Source organism: Montipora foliosa, chromosome 8, assembly GCF_036669935.1.
Source record: "Montipora foliosa isolate CH-2021 chromosome 8, ASM3666993v2, whole genome shotgun sequence".
Taxonomy (NCBI): domain Eukaryota; kingdom Metazoa; phylum Cnidaria; class Anthozoa; order Scleractinia; family Acroporidae; genus Montipora; species Montipora foliosa.
In genome coordinates, this window is record NC_090876.1 from 774,021 (window position 1) to 784,020 (window position 10,000).

The window sequence follows — 10,000 nt, forward strand, 5'->3', positions numbered from 1 at the left end:
CCTCCCCTCTCCCCTCTACTTCGGGTATAACATCTTTAAGTGCACAAGTTGCAAGAATTGGTGCTGCCACGCATTTGGAAAGGTTCTGTATTGTCATAAGCATGTTCGTTATTGTCATAAGCATGTTCGTTATATCTTGGTTGTACTGTCAATAAAAGGTCTGTCCGCATAGGACATGGTTTGGTCACACGAAAACAAGCAAAAGCTAACGATAACAGCCAATGTTACTGTGCCATAATGTTGCTATTGCCAAGGGAGGTAAGGGAAAAACTGCGAGTGTAATAGGTTGTGCCATATGTAGCAGTCGAATGCAGCATACTTGAGAAAGAGTTTAGCCGTATATTCCCCGTTAGATCTATCACTCCTGCTCTCCAGATACGGACCAAAAGAGTAAATAATAGGGATCAGTGTTCAAGCATCCTAGCATTCTTACCATCTCAATTAACAATTAACAACTAGATTGGTTTTACTCTCGGTCTGATCATTGACCACTTTAAACCACACAACCACGCAAGAAAGACAATTGACTTACATGCACTCAAATAATTAACTTGACTTGACTAATTGTACTTACCAGACGGTTACCAAACAGATTATCCATCGTCCTGGACTCAAAATTTGTCAACGTAACTATCTCATACAGATCATCAGAGGGGACTCGCAACTTCTTATAACTTCTACACTACGATTCAAACCATTTACCATCAAAATTTTCTTGGGGGTAACGTTTTTTTTCACTCAGTCAGCCAAACCGAAAGATTACTGATACTCGTGGAGACAAACCATGTTCTTACAGTGGTCTGTTTAAGACTCCTTTGACCTTAAAGGATTGCTATTCAAATCACTGAATACACTACGAATCAAACCATCGCACTTTAAACCACAAAAATTGCGTGGTCGTGCAGTTTGGTTGCACGAACCAAACTATCGCACCATGAAGACTATTGACAATTGTGTAGTGAGGCAAGTCATTGGCAACATAACAGTCTGTTTATGGACCGACTCCTATTAGGATAATCACATTTGCAGACCACCGTTACTTCGAACTATAGTGTTGCTTCAGGGGCATTGCGTTGCGTATTACACTCGCAGATTTTTTCCCTACTTTCCTTTTCTACATCTTACTAACCTCGTTTTCTCGGTCCGTACTGTAAGTTACGGACCGAGTTTTTTCCCGTTGATTTATGGCCCAAGCGCGAAGTGCGCGGGCCATAAATCAAAATGTTTGCTTTAATACGATTTTCAATTCTGTGCTTGTTTTGTTGACTTAATCATGACATTAAGACAAATGCATTAATGCGCTTTGCGGGAGGTGATGGAGTTCAAGGCAGGAAGACAAGAGGTGCCTTTTGCAAAATAGTTATAACTTCGGTTCTTTTTACGGATGGGAAACAACTTTTACTGCATATCCTAAAGATTTACGTTTTTATGCGCCAAAATTTCACGTTAAGCTATCAGAACTAGGTGACATTTATCGAACAGCCATGCTAGCGAGAGGAATGGATCTATTCCTTCCATGTCATCACAAAACGTTGTGCAATGACGTTTGGAAACTCTTCGTTGCAAGGCAGTTTGTGATGTCATTGAGGGGCTAGAACAGCTTCTTTCACTAGTTTGGTTGTACAACAAATGTGTGTTAGTTTTGGTGACTTCTACGGCGTGTAAGAAGAGAACTGTTAGGGATTAAAAGGTAAAATGAGTTTGCCGTAATGGTTCTACAATGATTAGGGGAGGTTTTTGTCGACGAATTTTGTGTTAAACTACAAAAATGTACCAGGCAAGTAAAGTTAACTTGTTTTCTATTCCCCTTGAAGAATAGAGAAAAAGCACGGAAGTTCTCTCCTCCAGAGTGGACTTTGACCTTTTTGCTTAAATGACACTTACAAAAAATACGGCGTCCCCAATACGCATGCGCCGATTTTTTTTTTTTTAAAAAGAAAACCATTTTCTTTACAAATAATAAACTTGTGTTTTATCGTCTCGTTATGTTGTGTTTCATTATACAGTGATTATTTCTAAGGTTTTTTTAAAATAAAATAAAAAAGTTGGCGCATGCGTACTTTAAGCGCCCGAACTTTTTGTAAGTTTTTCGCTGGGGAAATCCAACTAAAGTTGCACTCCTGGCAACATCTTCAAGGAAAAGTGGTTAAAAGGCTCTACCTTAAATGTTTTAAAGAGTGTAAAGCAAAGAAAACGATGAAAAAAATTCTTTCGGAAAAAAACGCTCGCGTGTTGACTACCTTCATCCCTGTTTTTCTTTTCGCACAAATAGATGAGGCTTGCCAAATGCGGCGCCGACGTTAACAGGATATTGCCCCAAAAAGTGGTACCTGGCAGACCTTATTCTATAAATGGCTGTCATTTTACTGTTTTTTTTTTTTGGTCAAATTAATCTTAGTTGCCTCGTTCTTAACCCAAATCATAGTTGAAAGGCATATTGTTTATTGAACAAAGCAAAAAGGGCAAATTATAAAAACGAAAGACAATTTAAATGTCATCCATTCAGGTGCATGCAAACACAGTTAAAACTACAGTAAATATTTAACAACTATTCACCGAAGTGGAGGTGGGTAGTGGTGGAATTTTACCCAGCCGCAGAGCGGCGAGGTAAATATCCACCACTAGCTAGCCACCGACACTGAGGTGAATATGTGTTTTAGTATGTAGTAAAACATTTTAGTATATACAAAAACAGTGAGATAATAGAGCACTACAAGCTGATTTTAACTCATTTAATCCTGCAAAAATTACAACATTTTCGGGCGCAAATTCCGCGCGAATTGCTAGGAGGTGAAGAGCAAGGGATAGCCGGAGTTTAAATTAAGGAGCCAATCAGCGCGCGCGTTCAACAATATCCACTGTTTTAGTATAAACTAATTAACAAATAAAGAAGCCTTGACTGTGCTCTGTTCTGTTGTAAAGCACGCAGGAAACGGCTAGAGCACGAAAGAAGTGTAGGGGGAAACACGAGCCGATAGGCGAGTGTTTCTCCCTACTTCTTGAGTGCTCTAGCCGCTTCCTAAGTGCTTTACAACAGAACAGAGCACAGTCAAGGCTTCTTTATTTGTTTTATGATAAAAAACAAGTAATTTTCTTCAAAAATTCTACTTTATTTTCAAAGCGCGCGCTGCTTGTGGCGAACTGAGATGTCGTCAGCACAGTGCTTTATACTCTGATAAAGCACGCTACTTTGGACCAATCAGCGCGCTTGTAAGAATGTTTAAGATTATTTGATTGGTTAATGAAACAAAGGCTTGTCAAAACATCAATCAACTGGAAAATCACACAAAATTAGAATTTATGGAAAAACAAGTGCCTCAATGTTCGGTTTCAGTCCGTAAAAAACAGCAAAAAAGAGGATCTAAATGATTAAGTTCAGTGAAAACCGGCCGAATTGTTGCCCATGAAAACCTGCACGTTTCCGACATGACAACTGGAAAACAAACTCTTCATTGCTTGCGGCTGGAATCTGAAAACCTGTTGGGAATTTTGTAAATGAAGAACTCCAGCGTGAGGACTTTCTGAGCTTGAAAGAACTGCTGGACCGGGCGACGGTTGAGGTCTTCCATCCAAAGCACTTGACAGAATATCTGAGCAAGCCTTTAACTGACAGCTTCAATAATACCCAAGGTAAAATTCGGAAATTCATCTGCCATTTCTGCGAATGATGGCGTGGGCTTTCGTTTGTTCCGTGCTTTGTACTCTCATAAAGCACGCTGTTTAAACCAATGAGAGCGCGCGTTATATAGAAACTTTATTATAAAATGCAATAATTGTCTTTGGAGCCTTTCTAGATTCTCGTGTTTCGTGTTTGAAAGCAAAAAGAATTTCATGGTTTAAAATCAGTCATAATCCAATTTACCCGCTATAGTTATACTTCTGTTTGCATACCAGCCAAGATGACACTGGCCGATGACCTAGGGCGTGTAGAAAGTATTGCAAAATGCGTTGCCGAAGCGCCCTATGCTGTCCAGTAGAAAAGGTCTCCTCCTCTAAATTAACTACTACTTCGAGCTTCTTACACGACTCTAATGTCTTTGAAAGCTCTGCTCGCTACTGCTTGCGCTTTCGCGATTTTCTTTATGTCAAAGTCGAACGTTTCCCTTTTCCACAAAACAAAACTGAACAGGCTGATAGTTATACAGACCGAGGTGAACAAACCAATGCGAAGTGAAAAGGTTGTGTTTACGCCTTTACCCCTAATATCTGCTTAATAGCATAACATTTGAACTTGATCGAAACCGGGCGAAGTTGCACCAATATGGGCTGACGTGCAATATTCAAAAACTTCGAGGTTTTGAGCTAGTTAGCTAAAAGATTATTTCGTTTGCCGGTAATTTGTTTGCTCTTAAAATCTACCAAGGACACCGAAATTTGTTCTCTTTTCTAAAATAGATTCAAGTAGGTTACCAGCAAGTCAGCTTTTAACTTTTCTTCGGTGACTCGCTACAAATTGGATAAATCTCAGGCACTTGAAAAAAAAACTGACTGCTCTCTCTTTCCTATTTCTATTTTTATTTTTTAATGCTCAAGAAATAAAGTGATTTCATTTTTGGACAAGAACCAATGGAAATCGTAACAACTAAGACTGAGTTATTTCAGACGTCATTCTAGTTTGGTATATTACGTAAGAAGTGAGATGGAAGTTCTAATTAGCAGCGGAAAATAAGCTAATCTTTTTACAGGATCCCGATTTTTGTTGCCAAATATCCATGCATTTGTAGATTTCACTATAAAAGTTAACGTTAAAAAACAACGACGTTTCGACCGTTCGACGGTCATTTTCAAGTTGAACAGTAAAAGTTTTGAATGCGCTAAAATATATGTAACCGATTACAAAAATGCTAATAAGATACTGACCAAAACTCTAAAATATTTACATAGAAACAATACACACACACAAAAGAACAAAAAATTGCCGCATGAAGAAACGCTAAGTAAATATTTTAGAGTTTTGGTCAGTATCTTATTAGCATTTTTGTAATCGGTTACATATATTTTAGCACATTCAAAACTTCTACTGTTCAACTTGAAAATGACCGTCGAACGGTCGAAACGTCGTTGTTTTTTAACGTTAACTTTTATAGTGAAATCCGTTTCAAAAAACTTGTTGATTCGAATCTGTAGATTTGCATTTTTTTTGTTTGTTTTTGTGGTCTGTATAACCTCATTTTTACTAGTTGAATTATGGTCGTCCGGATAAGTGTAGTCTCAAGACGAACTGTTGTTGATGACACCTACTTTCGACAACGTCAGCAGAAGTCCTATATCTGTCAAACGTTTAGTAATGTGATCGAATATTGTCAGTGAATCAGTAGTCATCTGTCAGGCATTCGTGACAGTATTGACTGTGAAAGCTGAACGAGGATTCGTGCGTTTTGATCCGTCGATGAAAACTCTTAGTTTGGACTTCGTTAGGGTCTGAGTTGTCGACTATGATGTGCACAAACAAAAAGTTCAATCTTCGAACTTTATGCACCTGCTTAGAATGGTAAACTCCTATCCATAACCTGACTCGTTCTCAACTCAAAGATTCCATGCTGTCGATTAGCTTTTGGTCATCCAAATAACCGCGTTTTGTCCGACTGCATCGAGACTGTACAAGGGGTTACGTTTATGCAAACGTTGCCCGTGTAGCGCTTATATTTCAACAGACTTAACTATGAGAGGGTGACGTGAAGTGCTATTTTGTACCCATGTAAACCATGTAAGCGTTAGCCCTGCTAATGGAAATGGGCCCACTAGAGAACAGAGAAAAACTCTGACCAGGGTGGGACCAGTTTTTCTCTGTCCTTGAGTAGGCCCATTTCGATTAGAAGGGCAAACGCCCACCTGGTTTATATGGGTAGAAAATAGCACTTCACATCACCCTCTCATAGTTAATTCTGTATCGAGACTGTGCCTGTCTAAGGTTTCGTCGAAGTCAGCTGAGCTGTATAATGTCAGTGGACAGAAAAGTACACGGATTATTGCCGTGATCCCCGTTTTTCGAAAGACTGATAAGCACTAGCCACTGGATATATCACTATCCAGGGAATAACGCAATTTATTACAAAAAATGTAGATGAAATGCAGAGATTTTTCTTGTTCCTCAAATTAGATATCTTCTTCGCGCACAGTAAAGCTTCTATTCTTATCGTGAACATTTGAGGATATTGATGTTTTCATGGTCACAGACATGTCGGCCAATATTATCAGTGCATCTTGTTCACACGCGAACTTTTTGTTTTAAAAACGGATTTTTTTTGTTTGTCTGTAGGGTAGGTTGTGATCTTATCGATTGTTATGATTATAGTGACCACGTTTGATCCGTTTTTCTTGTTGTCTATTGTTAGTAAGATTTGTCAATTTTGTCTATCGCTTGTCGCTTATTTTGGTGCAGTCGATCAGTCATTCGAAGTTTGCATTAAGTCACTGGCAAGGGTAACACATTCCGTGGAGTGCCTGTCAGTTCAGTCAATAGTGGGTACTTCGCTTGTGTCATCGACAGCAGTCTTTCTCAGCACTAACCGGAAAGACCTAACCTCACAAAACATTAAATACCTGGGCCCGCAATGAAACAAAAAATGCGCTAAAATGGGAAGAAATGCGCGCTTTGCTGCTCACCAGACAGTAGAGTTTTGTAATAAGCTAAACTACTACATTGTACTCGGTGTAGCCAGCAAGTCAGACTTTTCAAGGAGGTACCAACAATGTAAAATGATCATCGACAAGACGCTCCAAATCATAATTAAAAAAAATATATGTTTTATCATTACGTAATGCAAGAAAAGTCCGAGAAAATAAAAGAAAATTTAATAAAACGTTTATGTCCAAAAACACGGTTAGTGTTTATTTGTTATTAACTTGTGAAAATTACTCAATGCATATTTTCTTGCTAGACTGGGCATAAGCATATCTCGTCCCTGTCAATACGGAATTTTCGGTTAGGCCAATCTGTCAAAAATCGCACAGGTTTCAAGACCCGGCTTGCTTCCAAATGATAGTGGAAATCTGAAAGCCTAAAACGTCATATTCGCCAATAAAATTTGATTGCTCGGAACACTCGTGCGGTGTTGGGTGAGTAAGCAACTGTAGCAACACTAAAAGAGATGAGTCACCTGGCACAACCGAAACTTACGAATGTTAGGCTTGCCATTAAAGTACTTTTAATTATTTTACATTTTGTTTTTATAGTATTCATTTACTGTTTTCAGTTTGCAGTGTGTCGTTCGTTCGAACGCCTGCCCATTATAAACACGATTTGAATTATGGTGTCTTGCAGTTGAAGTATGTGATCATTCGAAGTGCTTTTCAGAGTTAATCCGAGTTTTTTAAATACAAAGTACTTTTGTCGTTATAAGTGACGCATTTTGGTGATGTTGGTGGCCCAGTTGAATTCGCTGTTTATTTAATTGTTCGTCCTCTGTTCAATTCTCGATCTGTCGAGTTTGAGAGACCCCTATAATCTATGCCAGGTTTGATCAGTTACCGTAGTTTCTCGATCGGTTGCCGTTGTTCACGTCATCGCCACAAGTCTGTCGATAAACTGCCACATAGTCACTCTTTTTCTAAAGTAGTTTGTTACTACTCTGTTTGTCACCAAAAGTCGAGTCCATGTTGTAGTTAACAGTCTTATTTGTGAAAACAATAAAATCGAATCTAATTTCTTTCCTTGACTTAAATTTTAACCTACTGCGGTCTATTTGAACTAAATTTATTTTCAAGAATGAAAGCGATAGGATATCTATTTATGTTCAGACCCTGATTTTGTATAAAGTGTGAGATATATTGCTTTTAAGTTTTTAATATTACTTTAGTTATCTTATACTTTTTTTTAAAAATGATATGACGATTGCCAAAATATGATTGGTCAATTACACATTTACTATTTTCCCGTTGGTGAATGGTTATGACGAAAACACTGACGCATGCGCAGGGGAAAATGCTTTTTCCTCAGAATACAAATAATGACCGACCAGCTTACCACAAAAAACGCTTAAATTTCTTCGCAGCTTTATGAAAAAAGACTTAGAAATGTAATGTCTTAACCCGTTAGCGAGTATTTTGATGAAACCACCGGTAAAGCGATTTGCGAGCCTAAGTGAAAGCCAGCTCGGCAGGTTTATGAACAAGAGGCATTCAAAAGAATCACGAGATGCTTTGGTTTTGTTATAAAACATGGTTTTACTAGCGTACGATCAATGCACGTTTCCTTGTTCATTAATTTTGGTTAAAGACACGAACGATCCTTGTAGCTCCCCGGAAACGGGCGCCCCATTTTAATGGGAAGGCAAAATGTTTTTTTTTTTTTTTGTTTTTTTTTTTCATCTTTAACAAACAGTAAACGATTCATGCTTATTGTAGCATCAATTTATAGTTGCACGCTGGAGGTTTACTAAGCAGAAGGTAGGACCAATTTACACGGTACGATATTTGGCGCATACGACAAGCTTTTGACAGGCCTATGACATGACTTACGATTGTCGCAGCGTTTTACGACTTGTTTTAAAATGGCAAGACTTTTTTTCTGATGCACACGACAATTGTAAAAGAATTGTAAACCTGTTGTAATCTTGTCGCATGCGACAAAAATCGCACGGTGTAAATCGGCCCTTAGCCTACTTTCGTGCTTAGCAACCTCCCGCGTGCAACAATAACTCGATTTTACACGCTGAACCGTTTACTTCGCCTCATGGGCTACGCCTTTATAGATTATGCTAGTAAAAGTAGCATATTATGCTAGTAGTATTGCTTTTTTTGGCGAAATTATGCTAAAATTATGCTCTTTTTTCCAAATTATGCCCCTTTTCTTAAAATTATGCTCTTTGAAAAAATTGCAAATAAGTCCAAAAAAATACATTTTTTAATTCGAAGCTGTTGGTCTACAAGAAAGAAACGCAACAAATCCACAATGAAATTCAAATAAACATGTGGTTCATGTTAACATGCACACTAGTACTAGACTATACTCTCATGTAGCTTATCTGCGATTGTTATATTGCAGCGTTACAAAACCAAGCGGTCGGTCAAGATGGCGGACGTGAAATTTACAGCTCCGTTCCAAATCTTTTTTCTTGGCTTATTTTTCGCCTATCTTTCATCAACAATGCATATGGATGTTCCCTTAAGTGATCATTTACCAACTGGATGCTATTATGGCTTGAGTTTTGCGCCAAATCGACCGATAAGTGCTGGATTTGTGGGCCTCCTCAAAACTCGCTGCTTCAGTTCGGTACTCAATACTTCCCACGAAAGCAGAAGCAAGAAATTAGCACGATCCTTTATTGCCCTACTATTTCTATGTGGCGATATCAAGCTGAACCCTGGACCTGTAAAATATCCATGTGGCAAATGCTCCAAAGCCGTAAAGTCAAATCAGAAAGGAATACAATGTGACTTCTGCGATTATTGGTTTCATACTCGCTGTTTAAATATTGACAGTATAACTTACAATGCTCTAGCAAATACCTCATGTGTTTGGGGATGTCCAGAGTGTGGTTTGCCAAACTATTCTACCTCTCTTTTAAGCTCAGCATCGGACCTACAGTCGCCAAACCAATACTCACCTCTTGGTAGAGAAGTTCATGTATCGGAGTCACCTAGCCTCCCTGCGGTCTTACCATCTTCCTCGCCTCCACACTATTCTACACCTATAAGGCCAAAATTGAAACCTAAAAACAGGCTCAAGTGCATGGAAATAAACTGTAATAGTATTCTGAGCCCAGAAAGAGCGGCAATCTTCAAGGCTACAGTCGAACATCATTCTCCTGATATTATTTTTGGGTGCGAATCTAAACTATCACCTGATACGCCAACCGGTGCCTGCTTTCCCCAAGGTTATACAATTTATCGGAAGGAACGAGAATTTGGAAGCGGTGGCGGTGTTTTCCTTGCTGTTGCAAATAATTTAACTTCTATAGGCCATCCAGAGTTCTGTACTGATGATAGAGACGAAAGTGTATGGGCCTCAATCAAACTACGTGGAAACAAACTCCTGCATTTGTGCTCTTTCTACAAA